The sequence below is a fragment of the Phyllobates terribilis genome, unplaced genomic scaffold, assembly GCF_046119375.1.
Source record: "Phyllobates terribilis strain yellow unplaced genomic scaffold, ASM4611937v1 Scaffold_13__5_contigs__length_258822181, whole genome shotgun sequence".
Classification (NCBI taxonomy): domain Eukaryota; kingdom Metazoa; phylum Chordata; class Amphibia; order Anura; family Dendrobatidae; genus Phyllobates; species Phyllobates terribilis.
In genome coordinates, this window is record NW_027362773.1 from 245,202,658 (window position 1) to 245,223,093 (window position 20,436).

Sequence of the window (20,436 nt, forward strand, 5' to 3'; positions counted from 1 at the left end):
GATGCTGCCAAGCGCCTGAATGCCCGTCAGGCTAGGTGGGCACTGTTTTTCTCGCGGTTTAATTTCTCCGTTACTTACATCCCTGGTACTAAGAATGTTAAGGCGGATGCCTTGTCTCGCAGTTTTTCTCCCATAGTCGGTGCTGAGAAAGAGGAAAACATTTTACAAGAAGGTGTTGTGATAGCTGCTTTAGACTCCGTTTTGGAAGATGAGATTCTTAAAGCACAGGAGAATGCCCCATCTAACACTCCTCATGGGAGGTTGTTTGTGCCTGGGACCTTTAGGAGAGATTTGTTTGTTGAGTGTCACGAATCTCGGTTGGCAGGTCATCCCGGAATCTCTGAGACCAAGAGACTGGTGGGTCGCAGTTTTTGGTGGCCTGGATGGCAGAAGGAAGTCATTAAGTGGGTGCGCCAATGTACTATATGTGCTAGATCTAAGTCCTCACATACTCCTGCTGCGGGGTTGCTTTGTCCTTTGGAGGTCCCCAGTGCTCCTTGGACACATTTGGCTATGGACTTTATAACTGACCTTCCCTCCTCTGAGGGTTTTACTGTCATCTGGGTGGTCGTGGACCGTTTTAGCAAGATGTGTCACTTGGTTCCCTTCGTCAAACTGCCCTGCGCTAAAACTCTCGCTAAGGCCTTTGTCAAGGAAATTGTCAGACTTCATGGCGTTCCTACTGACATTGTTTCTGATAGGGGTCCTCAGTTCGTGGCTCGTTTTTGGCGTGCCTTTTGTGACAGGTTGGGAATTCATTTGTCGTTTTCGTCCGGATATCATCCTGAATCTAATGGCCAGACAGAAAGGAAAAACCAGGATGTTGAGCAGTTCTTGCGTTGTTTTGTGGCAGACAATCAAGAGGGGTGGTCTGAGTTTCTGCCACTTGCCGAATTTGCTCTGAACAATCATACATCTTCTTCTGCTGGTTGTTCGCCTTTTTTTTGTTGTTCTGGGAGACATCCGTCGTTTGGGTCGTTCTCCAAGTTGGGATCTGCCGTGCCTGAGGAGGAGAATTTTTCCGGTGATTTGGAAAGAGTTTGGACGGATGTGCGTGGTAATCTTCAGGAGGCCAACAGAAAATCTAAAGACTACTTTGATAGGAAACGACAGGAGGTTTTGTTCGCTGTTGGTGACATGGTTTGGTTGTCCTCTAGGAATCTGCGGTTGAGGATTCCTTCTAAGAAATTGGGTCCCAAGTTTGTAGGGCCCTTTAAGGTGCTTCAGGTTGTCAACCAATCTGCTGTTAGGTTGGAGGTTCCTACCTCCTGGAGAATTAATCCGGTCTTTCATGTCTCTCTGTTAAAAAAAGCTGTTGTGTCGGATGGTGACGCCTCTGCCTCTGTTCCTCCGGTGGTGGAGGACGGGGAATATGAAATTTCTCGCATCCTTGACTCTAGACGGTATAGAGGTAGTTTGCAGTATCTTGTGGCCTGGAAAGGTTTCGGACCCGAGGATAACTCTTGGGTGAGGTCAGATGATGTTTCCGCGTCCAGACTTATCAGAGCATTTCACAGGAGATTTCCTGATAAGCCTGGTCCTAGGGGATCCGGAGGATCCTCTTAGAAGGGGGGGTACTGTTAGAACCTTGCTGTTAGTTTTTTTTTCCTTTGCTGGTCACATGACCTTGTTGGCCTATTTAATCCTGCTCCGCCCTTCTGGCTTTGCTGGACTTCATTGTATATCTACTTTCTAGCTAGCCTGTGCTCTGTATCTAACTCTGTTAGTTTGCTTGGTCTACGGACCTCTATGTTCTATCTATTTTGTTTGTTCGTCTGTCTGCTACTATTTCTGTTAGGAGGTGTCCCATATTCCTCCCAGTCCTTAGTACTTGTAGGGATTCCCTCCTCACATCTATAGGTCTCCGTACAGACTAGATTAGGACTTTAGCAGGTCTGATCGCAGGATCAGGTTCCCTGTTACATCGTAGGGATTCAGCTGAGTCTTATAGTAGGGACAGATCTCCTCTCTTTCCTTAGCTTTGGTAGCAGAACATAACACTAACCAATGTTAGTACAATTATTACGGAAACACATATATGGTCATATTATCATCGTTAGTTCGAAGCACTATGGAAATTTTACAAGGTCAATCCTGGCCTAGACTAGTTAGATAACAGGAGCGGGGTCTCTGACAAAATGTTCTTGAGATAAAAAGTTAGTATGGGAAAGTTCCATGGGAAGAGAAAGAAAGAAGTATGTTATGCAAGGAGTGATAATAACATGATTTTGAAACAAGCAGACAAAATGGAGTTGCTCTAGCATGAGTATCAATATGTCCTTTACACTTGGATAGCATTAATATTAATATGTCCTTTACAGTATAAGCGGTGCTGGATTGTCTCAGAGCCGCGGGGTTAACGGCAAACCCCAAAAAATGTGCCATAGGGCTAGAGGAAGCCAGATATTTTGGGTATGTGATTGGCCGAGGAGTTATCAAGCCCCAAATCAATAAAGTTGAGGTAATAAAAAACTGTCCTAAACCATCAAGTACAAAGCAGGTGAGGGCGTTCCTTTGCATCCTTGGGTATTACTGCCAGTTTATATTTAATTTTGCTGGGAGAACGGCGGCCCTGACCGATCTCTTGAAAGGAAAAAAATCGGTAATGGTTCGGTGGAACCCTCAGGCAGAAGAAGCCTTTCAGTCCATGAAGGTAGCCCTTTGTGAACAGCCGGTCCTCATCAGCCCCAACTTCAAGGAAACCTTCATTGTACAGACAGACGCCTCGGAGGTAGGCCTCGGGGTGGTATTGTCACAAAAAGTGAATGGTGAAGAGCACCCGGTCACCTACTTGAGTAGAAAACTTATCCCGGCAGAGAAAAACTATAGCGTGGTAGAGAAGGAGTGTTTGGCTATTAAGTGGGCCTTGGAATCACTACGTTATTATTTACTCGGGCGTCAGTTCAGCTTGGTGACGGACCACTCACCCTTGGTATGGATGAGGAATGCCAAGGAGAGGAATGCGCGAGTCACCAGGTGGTTCCTGTCACTGCAAAATTTCAATTTCTCTGTAGAACATCACCCTGGGAAGTCGCAGGCAAACGCAGATGCCCTGTCACGGGCACCCTGTATGGTGACAAATGTTCAACCCCACAAGTTTGAACAGAGGGGGGGGATATGTGAGGCAGTGACCGGGATCGTATACGAGGTATCCCCCAGAATGTGTGCAGAGACCTATTAAATCCATTGGAGTGCATTGCAGTCACAAACTCACCTGCGGCTGCAATGCAGGAATGAAGGTGAGCATTGACCTGGTCAGGCTATCTGGCTAAGACAGATTAGTAAAACCCAGCAGAGCCTTCATTTCTTGGGGGAAGCTACAGGAAGGCAGTGGGGTGGCCTCCTCCCTCTAACCTGGGTTTTCCCAGTGGTTCTTGCCACAGGTCTTTTAAAAACCCTGCACTAAGGATTAGGGTTGTTCAGTGTTGGGACCTGCTAGAACCATAGCAGGAAAGTTTGACTGAACCCACGCCTGGGAAGACTCGGCACCCGTCAGGCTCTTAGCGGCTCGGCGCGGCCGTTACCCACGGCAACCGTTGTTTAAGGACTCATGTTAGCCCGGCTGTGAACCGGAGGACTTTTCTGTTTGCCCGTGAGTTGCTGAATAAAGTTTTTTATGTTGGACTTGCTTGGGTCACGGCCTCAGTTACTGCACGGTGTGAACACCGCCACCTTACACTAGGCAGGGTGCAACTGACTATTTGGCCAGTCATTAGGAGCGAGGGTTTCACATTATCAGGTATTTATCAGGTTTATGCTTAATTAAACTTTTGATCCAAGAGTGAAAATGAGGAAAATGAGCACACTGCATTCATGCTTGATTTTGGCAGTCGATTTTGCATAAAGCACAGTCCTATGGGTAATATAATACCACTGTTTCTTAAAACAGATACACATGATATTTAGGATTAAAATTTTTCTTGAAAATGCAAATATGAGCATGCAAATGTGTGTGCTTGCCTGGTAAGAAAGAATAGCCATTTGTACTCGATATCATATCCATAGTTTATTTTTCTTGGGGTTTCTTCTTTGTAGATATGTGTCGTACAAACTGCCTATGTACTATACGTAAAGGAAATAAAATATAGTCCCATAGCACTGCCTTTCTGCTTAGAGAGAGGACCTTGCTGACCATAAGAGCTTACACTCTAGAGGAGAGCGAGGACCCTACTGTCCATAAGAGCTTACACTCTACAGGAGAAAGAGAGAGAACTCCGCTGACCATAAGCGCTTACACTCTACAGGAGAAAGACAGATAGAGAGAACTCCGATGACCATAAGAGCTTACACTCTACAGGAGAAAGAGAGAGAGAGAACTCTGATGACCATAAGAGCTTACACTCTACAGGAGAAAGAAATAGAGAGAGAGAACTCCAATGACCTAAGAGCTTACACTCTACAGGAGAGCGAGGACCCTACTAACCAAAAGAGCATTCACTCTACAGGACAGAAAGAGAGGATCCCACTTACCATAAGTGCTTACACTCTACAGGAGACAGCTAGGATTTCATTGAAAATAAGAGCTTACACTCTACAGGAGAGATAGAGGACCCTACTAACCATAAGAGCTTACAGAGCTTACACTCTACAGGAGAGAGAGAGAGGACCCTGCTAACCATAAGAGCTTACACTCTACAGGAGAGAGAGGACCTTGCTGACCATAAGAGCTTACACTCTACAGGAGACAGAGAGAACCCCGTTGATCATAAGAGCTTATACTCTACAGGAGAGAGAGAGGGCCTTGATAACCATAAGAGGTTACACTGTACAGGCAATAGATAGAGAGAAAGGACCCCACTGACCATAAGAGCTTACACTTCACAGAATAGAGAGACTTACCCAGTGACTCTGGAGATGGAAAACGGCTCTGCCATATACACTGATCTCCACTGGGAACCGCTGATCTGTGAGGGCTTAGGTACTGAGCATCACTGTACAAGGTATAATCAAATGTTATAGCTGCAGGGCATTATTTTGAAGCCCATACGGCAGGGCATAAGGACATTAGACTGCTTTCTGATGCTTCACCAGTGTGAGAAATGGTGCTGGACAAGTTTTTCTTGTTTTGAACCTCTGATCGAATCTCAAAATTTTGAAATTTGTGTGAAATGAAGAATTTCAGGAAATTCAACTCAAACTCAATCCTCTGCGGATTGATCTGCTCATCTCTACTTGCACCCAATAAAAAAATGTTCCTTTTTGTACTTTTTTTTACCTGTCTAAATTAATCCTTTCCAATGATAGTAGTAATGCAATTTTAACTTATTTCCTCTTTCACATTTTTCCTTCACTTCTTGTTTCAAATACGGGTCCCACAAAACATATGTGAACCTCCTAATATGCCATAAAAAAGCCATAAGCAAGGTGCATATTCCCTTTTTTTATCTATGGTTTGTATCTGTACAGACACTGAAACATTCGCTTTAGGCCAATCCCCCCTACCCCAATTGGGCCAGTCTTTACTCACACTATTCCCTTTAATGCCCCGTAACCTGACATTTCCACCTGGAGGACACTCAGTCCATGCTATCACAGACAGAGGGCCCATTAACACAAACAAATCCCTTAACCAGATACCGCTTACTCGCCTACCCACGCTGAATATCTACCCTAGCATCCACCTGGAAAGTTAATAGAGGAAAGTGAGGAAAAATTCCTGTTCACTCACCAAGCAGCCTGGGTGCTGTAACCCATGTATTCAGTTGACCTGACTTTCCATGGAGATGCTTCATGACTTCTGGATGTGTGGACTGGACATCCTCGCCTTACAGAGAGGGGCTCATTCCGGGATGTCAGCCCGACCTTGGCTGTCATGGGCTTGGCTTGCACTTTTTATTCCACGAGGCACATTGGCTTACTTGTCAGGGATGGGGGGCACAGTGGCTTATTCAGGAGGGCAAAATGTCTTATTTTTAATTCAAGGGTGGCAAATCTTGGCAGCTGATTTTGTAGAGGCAAGGCATGGCCGGGAGACATCATGAAAGTCTGAAGAAGATGAGAACAAAACAAAGAGAATAACTCCGTAAAGAGGAAACTCACATACGTATAAATCACTAGATGCAAATGTTTAAACATACCTATGGTCACTTTATAGTCTGATGATAAGTGATAATAGTCTTCTTTGTGACCCAGGATATGCTTACTCTATCTGTAGTTTTGCATGATAGAAACATGTATGCATGTACAGTGGGTACGGAAAGTATTCAAACCCCTTTAATTTTTTCACTCTTTGTTTCATTGCAGTCATTTGGTAAATTCTAAAAAGTTCATTTTTTTCTCATTAAAGTACACTGTGCACCCCATCTTGACTGAAAAAAACAGAAATGTATAAATTTTTGCAACTTTATTAAAAAAGAAAAACTGAAATATCATATGGTCATAAGTATTCAGACCCTTTGCTCAGTATTGAGTAGAAGCAGCCATTTGAGCTAGTACAGCCATGAGTCTTCTTGGGAATGATGCAACAAGTTTTTCACACCTGGATTTGGGGATCCTCTGATATTCTTCCTTGCAGATCCTCTCCAGTTCTGTCAGGTTGGATGGTGACCATTGATGGACAGCCATTTTCGGGTCTTTCCAGAGATGCTCAATTGGGTTTAGGTCAGGGCTCTGGCTGGGCCAGTCAAGAATGGTCACAGAGTTGTTCTGAAGCCACATCTTTGTTATTTTAGCTGTGTGCTTAGGGTCATTGTCTTGTTGGAAGGTGAACCTTCGGCCAAGTCTGAGGTCCAGAGCACTCTGGAAGAGGTTTCCATCCAGGATATCTCTGTACTTGGCCTCATTCATGTTTCCTTCAACTGCAACCAGTCGTCCTGTCCCTGCAGCTGAAAAACACCCCTAGAGCATGATGCTGCCACCGCCTTGTTTCACTGTGGGGATTGTATTGGGCAGGTGATGAGTAGTGCCTGGTTTTCTCCACACATACCATTTAGAATTATCACCAAAAAGTTCTATCTTCGTCTCATCAGACCAGAGAATCTTATTTCTCATAGCCTGGGAGTCCTTCATGTGTTTTTGAGCAAATTGTATGTGGGCTTTCATATGTCTTGCACTGAGGAGAGGCTTCCGTCAGGCCACTCTGCCATAAAGGCCTGACTGGTGGAGGGCTGCAGTGATAGTTGACTTTGTGGAACTTTCTCCCATATCCCTACTGCATCTCTGGAGCTCAGCCACAGTGATCTTGGGGTTCTTCTTTACCTCTCTCACCAAGGCTCTTCTCCCACGATTGCTCAGTTTGGCTGAACGGCCAGGTCTAGGAAGACTTCTGGTGGTTCCAAACTTCTTCCATTTAAGGATTATGGAGGCCACTGTGCTCTTAGGAAGCTTGAGTAATGCAGAAATTCTTTTATAATCTTGGCCAGATCTGTGCCTTGCCACAATTCTGTCTATGAGCTCCTTGGGAAGTTCCTTTGAGCTCATGATTCTCATTTGGTCTGACATGCATTGTGAGCTGTGAGGTCTTATATAGACAGGTGTGTGCCTTTCCAAATAAAGTCCTATCAGTTTAATTAAACACAGCTGGACTCCAATGAAGGAGTAGAACCATCTCAAGGAGGATCACAAGGAAATGGGCAGCATGTGACTTAAATATGAGTGTCTGAGCAAATGGACTGAATACTTATGACCATGCAATATTTCAGTTTTTCTTTTTTAATAAATTTGCAAAAATTTCTACATTTCTGTTTTTTTTCAGTCATGGGGTGCAGAGTGTACTTTAATGAGAAAAAATGAACTTTTTAGAATTTACCAAATGGCTGCAATGAAACAAAGAGTGAAAAATTTAAATGGGTCTGAATACTTTCCATACCCACTCTATATTTACAGATTTCTGCAAAACATGGGCTGTTGCACCCCCCTTTGTGCTGAATCCCTTAGTACCCCTCTGTATACAGCGTCTACCTTTATGATCTATTGCATTATGCTTCATTACATACAGTGTCTTCTCTTATTATGTATAGTGTTTATTCTTCATTACATACAGTGTCTTCCCTTATTATGTATAGTGTTATCATTCATTACATACAGTGTCTTCCCTTATTAAGTATAGTGTTATCCTTCATTATGTAAGGAGATGGAAATGCTGCTCATGTTTCCCATTGTATTGTTGCAATGTGTTATGATGTTTGTCTGTCCTGCAACAGATAGTTAACAGAGACAGTTAGAGTTAAGTTTGGGACTAGCCCAGAGTGTAAGAGGCAAGGCTGAAGGGAGAGAGACAGTTTCCTGGTAGTGAGTCAGAAAGGGCCCAGTGTGCATAGAGAAAAGACCTAAGGTCTAATTTGAGCAATGTCGCATGCCGTGGTTGTTCTTAATGAGAGAGGAGACAGAGGATAGAGAGATCCTAGCAGAGAGAAAAAAAAGAAGATGTGACTGAACGAACAGAGAGATCGATCGGAGATGAGTCCTAGGAGTTGACGCCCAACCGAGTGGCCCAAAGTTTAAACTCCAAAAGATAACAGGCCTAGATGGAACAGAATATGGAAGACAATAGTACGTAAGATGAAGAGAGTGCCCCGGCGGGCGTTCAAGAGCGTCAGGGACAGAAGAGATAAGTAAAGGCCATCATGGCTGAGTAGCTCACCTAAATAGAAAAAGATGCGGAACCGTGGGTTGCGCATAGGACTCTTACAAGCTGGACTGTAGTACTGAGCTGGGCTGTGGTGAAGTAAAGAGGAAGGGTGAAGATAGAGGACAAGAAAGAAAAGAGGAAGGTATCTCTGTGTGAAAAATGCTCTGTATTGTAAAAGAAACTGCAAGAGTGTGGACTTCCCTGTCCCCGCCCTTGAAGACATATAAGAATAGTGTTGTGTGGTTTAACTGTGTTTTATTGTGCCATGTCAAGTGTGTACTGTGTAATGTAGCTTTTAGTAATGTAATGTAACTACCTACAAAATGTATAATGTAATGTTTTGTAGGTACTGATGCTGCTGTGTAAATTTTTTTATCTTAGCTGTTATCACCAGCGGATTTGGCACTCGCCTGATGGACTCCTCTAATGAACTGAAGCTGTGAAAGAAACTCCTCTGGTGAGCTCCAACCCTCCTCCCCCCCTCCCTCCTGCCGTGGCTGTGTAAATACTGTAAAGGTAATGCATATTGTGAGTAACATGCAATCAGCTCAGGTGTAGGGAAAGTATAGGACATAGTTTAATGCTTAGATTAGAGATAGATAGTGATTTTAGTTAAGCAAGTGAAAGGTTAAGTTTGCCCAACAACAGATTGCTGGGGCAGAAAGAATAAAGAGACTGTTAATGATTGATCCAGCCCATAGTGGGAGGGGTTCAGACCAGTAAAAGGGAACCATTTCCTGGTTTAGTTAGTATGAGATAGAGTTCGTGTGAGGTTCGTGTCAAGTTCAAGTTCAAGTGCGGTGAGCTGAAAGCACAGTGGGAAGAAAACATTCTGGTGGTATGAGGTCATACCAAATGTCTTGCAGACCTTACCGCAACTTCCGGGCCTATGGCCCAAACTAGGCACCGAGGAGAGTGTTGTAATCCCTTCCATGCAGAGGTAGCTGGACGGGGAACCGCGTGAGGGAAACCTATCTTGGGAATACTGAAGTGCAAGACTTGGAATCCCTAGGGCTAACAGGACCTGTTGAAGTAGGGATAGTCCGAGCTGAACGTAAGCAAAGGCTTGAAATGTACTGTGTTAATGGAACTTGAACCGGACAGTGCTGTGCTCAATACTGCTTGATAAAGACTGATGTACTTGAACTGGTCAGTGAAGTTGAATTTGTTAAAACTAATTGGGTGTCCCCTGATGTGTGCGGCTAGTCCTGGAACTGAGGATGTGGAGATAGCAAAGGACTCCGGCCTGCAAGTAAGTACAATGCACTACACACAGCACAACACTTATGGACTGGAAAACTGTTTGCTTGTAAAGTGCAAGGGTGTTTTGGAGCAGCAGCATGCCCACGGCTACCGTCCTGGGCACCTTACAAAATGTTCATCTAGATATGTGCCTACTTTCTCCTGCATATAATCCCTTCCCAGTTCCCTAGTGATACTTTTTTTGTACTTTTCAGAGTACCCTAGATTTCCGCCCTCTAAAGTTTCCAAGCAAAGTTATATGCCAAATCACCATGAAAGCGTGGCATCACCATGAAAGTCTGGGGCTTGGTGGAGAAAAAAAAAGAAACCGACTCTGAAAAGAGGAGATGTTACTTTTAAGTCACTAGACATAAATGTACTGTGTGATCACTGTGTAGTCTGCAGAGTCATGATGGGTGGTAAAATTCTGTCTTCTGAAAAAAAACAAACTCCCAGCATACGCTTACTACTGTTAAAGTTATACTGTAGTTTTTATACAATAGAAACATAAACGGTAAGTATATACACAAATCACCAAGTTGATACATCCTTAGATATGTCTATCTATATATTGTTCTCCTTTAATATGTATAGGTTCATCCTCTATTACATATAATGTCCTCCCTTATTACTATATACAATGTCCTCCCTTATTATAATATACAGTGACTGATGTATCTGTGTGTGGTTTGTATTTTTTGGGAGGCTTTGGGTTCATTTTGGAGTGTGATGAATTGGGTAAAATGTACTATTTGTTAGTGAAATGTCATACGTTGGGCAGAGCATATTTGAGTGATGATGCACTACACATGTTCTTGCTCTCTTTAAAGTGCCCTAGAAGTACAGCTAGATGACAAATCACATGGTCTTATCAGCATGGCCTTATACATTATCTGCTAGTGTAATGTGAAATAAAAGTTGCCTTCGCAATATATTAACAATATTTCTTACATAAGTTTTTTGGCACACCACACCAGCTTGAAATACATCACAATTTCAGGCTCTCTTGACTCCCCCAAATTAAATAGCTTAGTACGCCCCTCTGACGTACACTGTTGATGGTCTCAGCAGAACCTGCTAACAACCTGCCTGACATCCTGCATCCCCACCGAGCAGACATTGATGACCTATTCTAAATCCATTTTATTGTGTGATACAGAACAATATAAAAATATTCACAGTGCGCAATTGGAATACTAAGCATTCACCCTCTTCATTAAAGGGTACCTGACTGGCGGATCATGCAGCCCGAAGCATGGGCAACATGAATCAGAGCTTGGTGGTGCTATTGCAGCCGTGTTTGTTTTAGTCTGAAACTATGCTGCATTTTTAGAGAAAACATATTTTGAAATGTTGGTTAAGAAAATCTAAGAGGCCGGTCCTCGTTGGCTTCTCGATCCTCTCCTAAATTGACAGGTCTCTCCCTATGTGGACATTTAAGCTGGATCATGTCAGTCACTTCCGTGCTATTCTATGTTCTCTGCAAGGAAAAAAAGAATAGGTAGGAAGCTATTTTGAATTACTTTTATTATTATCATTATTATTATTATTATTAAATTTCATTTTGCATGGAGAATGTATAATATGATATTACACATTTTCTTAAAACAGCTACGCCATATTTAGGATTACATCTTACCATGATAATGCGAATTCGAACATGCAAATGGATATTTGCATTTTAAGAAAAAGAAATAGTAATTTGCGCTCTCTACCATATTTATAGTTTGTTACTTCGCGGGCTGGGGAGAAGACTCATGCTGAAGGCTGACACTCTTTTCTAAGGTTAGTTTAGATATGTGTCATACAATATATTATATATTTGATCCTGATTCATCATTTGCACTTTTTTTTAAGATCCTTTTCTTTTTTTGTCTGCTTCTATTCTTTGTCATTTTTTTTGCACAAAATTCTTAAATTTTCACGGTTTGTGAATTTTGTTCAAAGTGAAAAAATGTTCTTTATTTGTGTCCCCAACATTTTTTTTTGCAACTGGCACGTTTCACAAAATGGCACAAAAATTAAATCAAATTTCCTAGCATAGATAAAAACACTCCAGAGAGGTGGGGACTGGAGAACATTTGCAGCAAATTTAGCATTTTTTTCCTAAAAGTTACAGCAAATGAATTGGGTGGAAATGTCTGGAAACATTATGGAAACTTCAACCACAATGGTGAACATTTAAAAAAAACATTTAAATATATAAAATAGACTTTAATAAAAAATGTAAATTAAAAGAAGAATTAGGCGCAAATGAAACAACAAAACAGGAAAAACTAGACATAAAAAAGTGCAAATGCAATAATTCAGGTCCAATATTTATAGATAATATAAAATACAATATAGAGTAATTCCTTAAGCCCCGGACTATTTTCAGGTTTTGTTTTTTTCCTCCTCTCCTTCCAATAGCTATAACTTTTTTTATTTTTCCATGAATATATCAGTATTGGGGCTTGATTTTTTTGTGGGATGAGTTGTACTTTTGAATTGATTTTACCATATAATGCACTGGAAAACGGCAAAAAAATTCCAAGTGAGGTGAAACGGCAAAAAAATGGCAATTCAACAATTGTTTTTTGTGCTTTTTTTATTTACCATGTTCACTATATGGTAAAACTGATCTGGTAATACGATTCCCCAGGTCAGAACGAATACCCAGATACCAAACATGTATAGTTTTTTTTTTTAATTTAAGTTGTGAAAACATTTTGGAAATTTGTATGAAAAAAATGTATTGCTTTTGTCGTCATTTTTCGAGACCCATAATGTTTTCATTTTTCCAGATATGGAGCTGTGTGGTGGATTATTTTTTGCACCCTGAGCTGACATTTTTACTGATGCTATTTTGGGGTAGATACAATGTTTTCATTGCCTCTTTTTCCATTGTATTGCAATGTTGTGGTGGCCAGAAAAAGCTAATTCTGGCATTTAGACTTTTTTTCTCGCTACGCTGTTTACAAGATTAATTTATTTTATATTTTGATAGATCGGACTATTCTGAACACAGCAATACCAAATATGTGTATTTTTAATTTTCTTTAAATTGTTTTATTTTCAGTGGGGCAAAAGGGATGTGATTTAAACTTTTTTTTCATATTTTAAAAACTTTTCTTTTACATTTTTTTTTATTGTATTTAATAGTCCCCTTAGGGGACTTGAAGCTGTGATCGTCCAATCGCTTGTGCTTTACATAGCAGTGCTATGTATAGCAGAAATCACATTCACAGGAGGCTCATAATAATAGGCACCTGGGTCATAAGCAGATTCTTGGCTGTCATGACAATGCATCGGCATCCCGCGATCACGTCACGAGCCCTCCGATGGGAGTATGAAATGACCTGTGACACCGTCGGCGCATGTTAAATGTCGCGGTCAGTGATTGATAGCGGGATTTAACAGGTTAACACCTCTGCTCCACCCGTGGCTGGTAAAAGCACAAATCAGCCGTCATGTGCAGGGAAAGATGTGGGCTCAGCGTGTGAGCCCGCATCAAAGGCAGGGACCAGAGTTATGACGTAAATATAGGTCATATGTCGTGAAGGAGTTAATAGGGGGTCAGAGCCACGTCATTTCATTTTACTTATGAAGCCAAATGGCCCCTCTGTGACATAAAGACACCAGCTACTTATATGGCACATGATGGGCTAGGGTCCTGTTAAATATTTTGCACTGGGGCTCGTTAGCATACTCCTGTGGCAAGCAAGAATGGGGAAAAGATGGAGGTGCTCACCACAATGGCAAATAAATCGAGCTATTTCAGCAGTTACAGTGTGAAGACACAAGGTCAAGCAGAGCAGCGTCACCTACTACAGTTCATCTATATTCACCCTAAATGACATTAATGGCATGGGACAGACACTGACAATAGTATACTCCATTAAGTTCTAGAAGATACGACATAGCGTGAATCGCAGCGTTGATTAATTTATCTGTTTTACTAAAAAGCTTCATTTTTAATGTTTTACACCAAGGATAAAATATATAAATGCTTCATAAAACAATTGTCACAATTATTATTATTTTTTTTATAGCAAAACATTAAGATTGTATTTCAACTTTACTGTCACTGCAGAGTATTTCTGGACAAATTCCAAGACTGGAACGGAACATCCACTTTTGGGTGGGATGTATTTAAAGGGAATCTGTCACCTGTTTTTTTGCTACCCCATCTGAGAGCAGCAGGATGTAGGCGCTGAGACCCTGATTCTAGCGATGTGTAACTTACTTTTCTGGTTGCTGTAGTTTTGATTAAAAACATATTCACATATGTAACTAACATTGGTCCGAATGCAATCCGATGTTTTGTAGGGTAGTCGGCACGAGCCCTTAAAGACATTGCACCCTGCAGTGGCCGCCTGTAGCTCCATATTACAGGGGCACAGACTCTCCCTGTGCCTCCATACAGCTTTGTGCGCACTACTCTCCCATGTACAAATGCAGCAGTGCCTATTGTGAGATTTTTTTGCTGTTTTTCTAAAAAAAAAAAGTTAGGTTCCATCGGTTATTTCCTTGAATATTAGAATTTCATAATTGTATTCTAACAGAAATGCAATTAGGCCTTATAGCCGAAGCAGTAACAAGTTTGTGATGTATTGCCTCTCATTACCACTGAGCACAGCAGATGGCGCTGGTGTAACAAGAACTGCGGAGGAGGAAGACACGTTGTCAGGTCACATTCACATTCATCAGCTTATTATCAATTTTGGTCTACTGCTATTAAAAGTTGTAATCTGGTTTAGACATCAGAAATAGCAAGTTACAGTACAGCATCCTATCACTTTACTATTGTTTCAGGCTCAACCAGACGGAACACTAGTAAAAATAGTTCTGTAATCTTTACATAGACATAATATTACTACTACTAATAACACTCGGGGTAGACATATATTTGTAATTCTCAATAACATACAAAGACAACTATTTTTTGTGAAAACTCCAAAAAATATTTATATTGTTAATAATAATATTTAAACTAAACAGTCTTTGAAAATAAAATCCCTCCATCCCATATCTATATACCGTATATATGTGTGTGTACATATATAAAATCTTTATTGGTTTGAATGAACGTACAATATACAAAATTAAACCCACAAAGGACACAACCAGTTTCGGCATTTTGTACCCCACAAGGGTCTTTTTACAAATAATTTACACTATTAAATAATAGTGCATTGAAATACATTATATTCATATTATGGCTCCATTTGGTACCGAGTCACAACAGGGCTCCTATTTAACTGCATGGGGCCTCTACTGAACCTCCATAACTCTCAGATTTTTTTTACAGAGGTCAAATGTACAGATTCAAGAGGAGAACAACTCTGTAGATAGCGGACCCCAACAGAACCTTCAGGGATTTGCATCAGTTCAAGTAAAGAATATGCCTACAACTGTGAACATTTGGTTTTCTTTTTATTGTGAAGTAAAAATAAATAGGACAAAATAATTGAAAACTTCAGTGTGCATTACTATTCACCCCCCTAAAGTCAGTACTTTGTAGAGCCTCCTTTTGCAGCAATTGTAGCTGAAAGTTGCTTTGGATATGTGTCTTTGAGCTTTCCACTGGGATTTTTGCCCATTCCACAAGGCAAAACAGCTCCAGCTCCTTCAAGTTAGATGGTTTCCTCTGCTGAACAGCAATCTTTAAGTCTGACCACAGATTATCAATTGGATTATGGTCTGGGCTTTGACTAGGCCACTCCAAAACAGTAACACATTTCCCATTACACTACTTGAGTGTTGCTTTAGCAGTATGCTTTTGGTCATTGTCTTGTTGGAAGGTGAATCCTCGTACCAGTCTCAAATCACTGACAGACTGAATCAGCTTTTGGTGTCCCTGCTGCCAAAAAACACCCCCTCCCCTACTGCCACCACCATGTTGCACTCTGGGGATGGTGTTCTTGGGGTGATGAGCTGTGCTGACTTGGAGCCAGACATAGCATTTATCTTGGTGGCCAAAAAGTTCAAATTTGGTCTCATCTGACCATAGCACCTTTCCCCATACATTTGGAGAGTATCCCACATGTCTTTTGGCAAACTCAAAACAAGCCTTACAATTTTTGTGCATACTTAAAGGCTTTTTTCTGCCCACTCTTCCATAATGGCCACCTCTAGGAAGTTTACAACTTATTGTGGTTGTATAGACATATACTCCTGTCTCTGCTTGGGAACTCTGCATCTCCTTCAGGGTTACCTTTGGTTTCTGTGCTGCCTCTCTTATTATTGCCCTCCTTGCCCTGGCTGAGAGTTTTTGTGGGTGGCCCTTTCTTGGCAGGTTTCTTGTGATTCTTTTCATTTGATGATAATGGTGCTTCGGGGGATCATCAGAGATTGGGATATTTTTTTTATAACCCAACCCTGACTTGTACTTCTCAACATCATTGTCACTGACTTATTTGGAGATCTTATTGGTCTTCATGGTGTTGTTTTGTTAGTGGTGCCTCTTGTTAATGGTGTTGCAGCCTCTGTGGCCTTTCAGAAAAGGTAAAGTGTATATACTGACATGCATGTGACACTTAGTTTACACACAGGTGGACTTCCTGTCACTAAGTATGTGACTTATGATGGTAATAGCTTGCACCCAAAATTTTTAGGGGTTTCATAGCAAAAGGGGTAAATTCATATGCTCATGCCAATTTTTAGTTATTTGATTCCTTAAATGTAATTTATATCTATATTTTTCTCACTTCACTTCACCAACTTAGGCTATTTAGTGCTGAGGCGTCATATACAAATTGGATTACAAAAGTATTTAAACACAGGTTGTAATGTAACAAAATAGGTAAAAAGCCGTGGGGTGAATACTTTCGCAAGTCACTGTACATGGAGCCTGTGAACTGTCTCATTAGGTAGCCTTATGGCTCTTATGCACTTTGAATCTTGTAATGTTTACTATATTTGTTGGAAGTTTTAAAGGGAGTTTGTCATTACAGAAGCACTCCCATTAAAGTTTTTCTCCTCTTAATATATTCCAATCATCTTATTATATAACACTGTGTACTTACAATTGCTCATTTTGCCTTTCTACCCAGTTAATTCTTCTCTTTTCTCTGCTCTCTGTGGAAACAGGAAGTCTCGTCCCTGCATTTATCACCCCCTTCAAGTCCTGATCCAGCTGCTCCCTCCTCCCCCTGCCAGGGACTTTTACTGTGACTTATAACTTGTGCAGAGAAAATTGACCTCCTGTTTCTACATAGAGCTTAGAAGAATTCAGCTAGTCACTTTTTAATCACATAATGTCATAGACCTAATGGAAAAGAGAATAATTAACTGGGTAGAAGGGAAACATGAGTAATTGTAAGTACACAGTGCTAAATAATATGATGATTGCAATATGCTAAGAGGATAAAAACTCTGATGGGAGGAGGAGTGCTTCTTTAAGATTAACCTCCTCCAAAATGGCATATATGGACGTGCAGGTCTTTGAAAGCAAATCCATTGACCCCTTTATATATTCTATCTGTTGCTTCATTCTCAAGTAATCAGCCTTTTAATTCACATGCAAATGAGTCATTAAGTGCTCAGGGCATGACACAGCACTTCCCTAGTCTCTGCCTCCTGAGGTTGTTTCCCTGCCCAGCACTGGCCTCTTTAGCCTTATTGATGGCTCACTATGTGTGATATTAATCAGGCAATAATCAATCTTGCTAATTAGGCTAGTGCTGGGCAGGTGGCTAACATGTACCCTCAGAATAAAAAACCTTTAATCAGAAAAACCTCTTTAAAAAGCGGACCAACATACATATTATTGTGAAAAAAACCACACTAGAGGTACTGGACTCTATTAGTTTATCCCACAGAGCCCTATTGGCAAAAAGAAGGAGGTATCTCATACAGCTAGTATACCATTTATCATAATCAAGTAATTCCTTCCTCTATACATGTAGAAAGGATTAAATAGAATCATATAGCGAGTCTTTCAGTACCTCACAAGGATAAGTGCAACCCAGTGAACAAAGTGATTGTAGTGCATAATTAAAACAAACAAGTAGGATCACTCTTCCATAGACCGCTACACTGAATATACCACTGACCAGGCCCTAAATTATTACTATATGCTGATTCCTGCCTATCTGCGGAGGTTGGCACCCTAATTAAAGTTGGCGATTTTGGCGCCCCTGCTCCACGCCGGCTATCCCTAAATATCGTGGCTCACCCTAGAATTAATTCCTAATTGCACCACAATCTGATGCAATCTAAGGCTATGTGCCCACGATGCAGAATTGAAGCAGAAAATTTCCGCAGCGTTTCTGCATGTCCTTGGCAGTAAAAACGCTTGAGGATTTTACACGCGTTTTTTATGCGTTTTTGCAGCGTTTTTACATGCGGATTTGACTTGCGTTTTTCAAATGCATTGTGACCTCAAATCCGCATGCGGAAACGCGCAAATAATGGACATGCTGCGGATCTTTCCACAAGGAAAATCTGCTGCGGAAAATCCAGCAGTATGTGCACAGAACATGCGGATTTTCATTGGGGACCATGGAGCACAGATTACAAAGCGTTTTTAAAGCGTTTACGCTGTGGAAATTCCGCATCAAAAGCGATTGAAAAACGCATAGTGGGCACGCAGCCTAAGGCATATATTGTAAACACAGCGAAAAAACTATGAGAGTAATGTAAATAGATGACTTATCTTGCCCATAAGGAGATGGTCCAGGATGTATAACGAAGGTTTCAGCCTTTCATCAGTGTCCCAGTGTCTCCAATGGAGGATTTATCATGACCAGAGATAAAAAGTGGTCCCAGATAGACAATAGAAGCCTAAAGCCTCAAAATCATGTCCTCATGTCTCCGGTCTCTGATTAGTGTCCCAGTGCCTCAACGCGTTTCCCCAAATATACGGTTCCTCAGGAGGCTGATACTGAAGGAATGTCCAGGTTATAGATATATAGTATATAGATGCACACTGATGATCAGTCCATTTTGATTGTCAGAACTAGGGTAGGTAACTCAAGCCTTCCACTAGTCCTGTTTAAATACATCCTCCCCCCTGATTCCATTGGTCCCAAAAAGTCCCAATAATAGATACCAGGCGTGCAACCTGTAAGCAAATAGGCCCCATAAGCCATGTGTTTGCGCTCCATAGTCTCCATTGCTAGTCTAATCCAGCACTCTTAGACCTGGCAGGTCGGCGTGCGCTCCACATCGTGGAACGCATATCTTCTGGTTTCCGCCGACGTCACTTCCGGTGCTCGGCAATATGGTGTTTGTGCGTTCCAGCCCTTGGAGCGCAAGGCTAAAGGTTTAATGCGTCACATCTGGCGCTCCCCGGAAAAGCACCTGCGTTCCACTTCTTGGAAAGCATAGTGCTAACAACTACGCAGCAGCGCAAAGGATCAACCACGGTTGATGCACCCCACAGCTAGAGACATCAGAAGGGGGTGTAACCCTGCCACAAGGCTGCAAAATATGTGCGCATAGATGCGTAATCAGCAGACAGGCCAGCAGATATAGACACTTTACCTGTCACTTATAAAGGATATAAAAATGTCACTCTATAGACTACAATACTAAACGGAGGGGCCCACAAAGAGTACAGATTTGATATATTTTTTTTTTTTTTAGAATTTATAAACCCCTAAACAATATGGCTTGATAGCGCTGCAGAAGGAGCTCAGCTTAGAGTGGGGGGTTATTTTATCCATATACAAATATGATGTATATAAAGGTAAACCTAATGGACCAGGAAGGAGAATATACATGATGTAAAGATAAATCAAGATGCGGGTGTGCCAAGCATAGGACAACCCATAGATCGTGGAAGGTCAACAATCAATTTTAAGTCCAAAACTGGGCCTGAGTGATCTACCAGAAGATCCCTCAGAAAAAACAACAAACCATAAAAAAGAACCTATAAGAGTGCTGGGCAGGGAAGACACCTCAGGAGACAGAGGCTAAGGAAGTGCTCTGTCATGTCCTGAGCACTTAACACTTCATTTGCATTTCAATTAAAATCCTGATTTCTCAGGAATGCAGCAACAGACGGAAGATGCAAATGTATGGATGGATTTAGCTTTCAAAGTGCTTACTGAGAGATTACCTTAAAAGTAATCTTTGTGCATTGTACTGCAGTTCCAAAAATTACAACTGTCACAGGTCACAAATCTTTACCCTACAATGTTCTATCCTGAGCCATTGTTACATGAGGCCACATTTAACATGCAATGCCATAGACCTTGCCAATCTGCAACACCAGCCAATTGTCATGGGTGTAACACTAATAACTGTGTCAATGTCATGTATAACCAATGTACGTGCGCTGCTCTACACTACAGTGCGGTACTGGATGTTCACTACTGCTCTTGAAGAATCTTCTGTCTGCTGCAAAGAAACCAATTTACAGCTCCAGCTGCTCTGTCTGACTTATATGTAATGGTGCAGTCACACTGTATTTGCAATCCATGTTAGCGTATATGTCACATTTATTGATAGACCATCGATAGTATTATTGCACCCTCAAGAACTGTTTTTTCTGCTAGCTATTGTTAGCAATCGTGGCTCTGTTCTACCACCTGGCAATGTAGCAGGCCCAGTGCTATGCTACTCCTATCGCAAGTCATTGTCCTGACCCTGGAAGTGGAGCTACTACGCGTGCAGGGAAACCGTCCCAATGTTATGGA

General features: G+C 41.6%; 1 protein-coding gene across 1 annotated transcript in view; it reads right to left on the reverse strand.

Moving 5' to 3' along the window:
* CUNH16orf78 (chromosome unknown C16orf78 homolog) overlaps positions 1-20,436 on the reverse strand; it is a 239,201-nt gene that overhangs the window by 166,162 nt on the left and 52,603 nt on the right. The window contains exon 2 of the mRNA XM_073657952.1: positions 5,669-5,985. The gene's annotated coding sequence lies outside the window, so the exon portion shown is untranslated. The remainder of the gene's footprint in view (positions 1-5,668; positions 5,986-20,436) is intronic.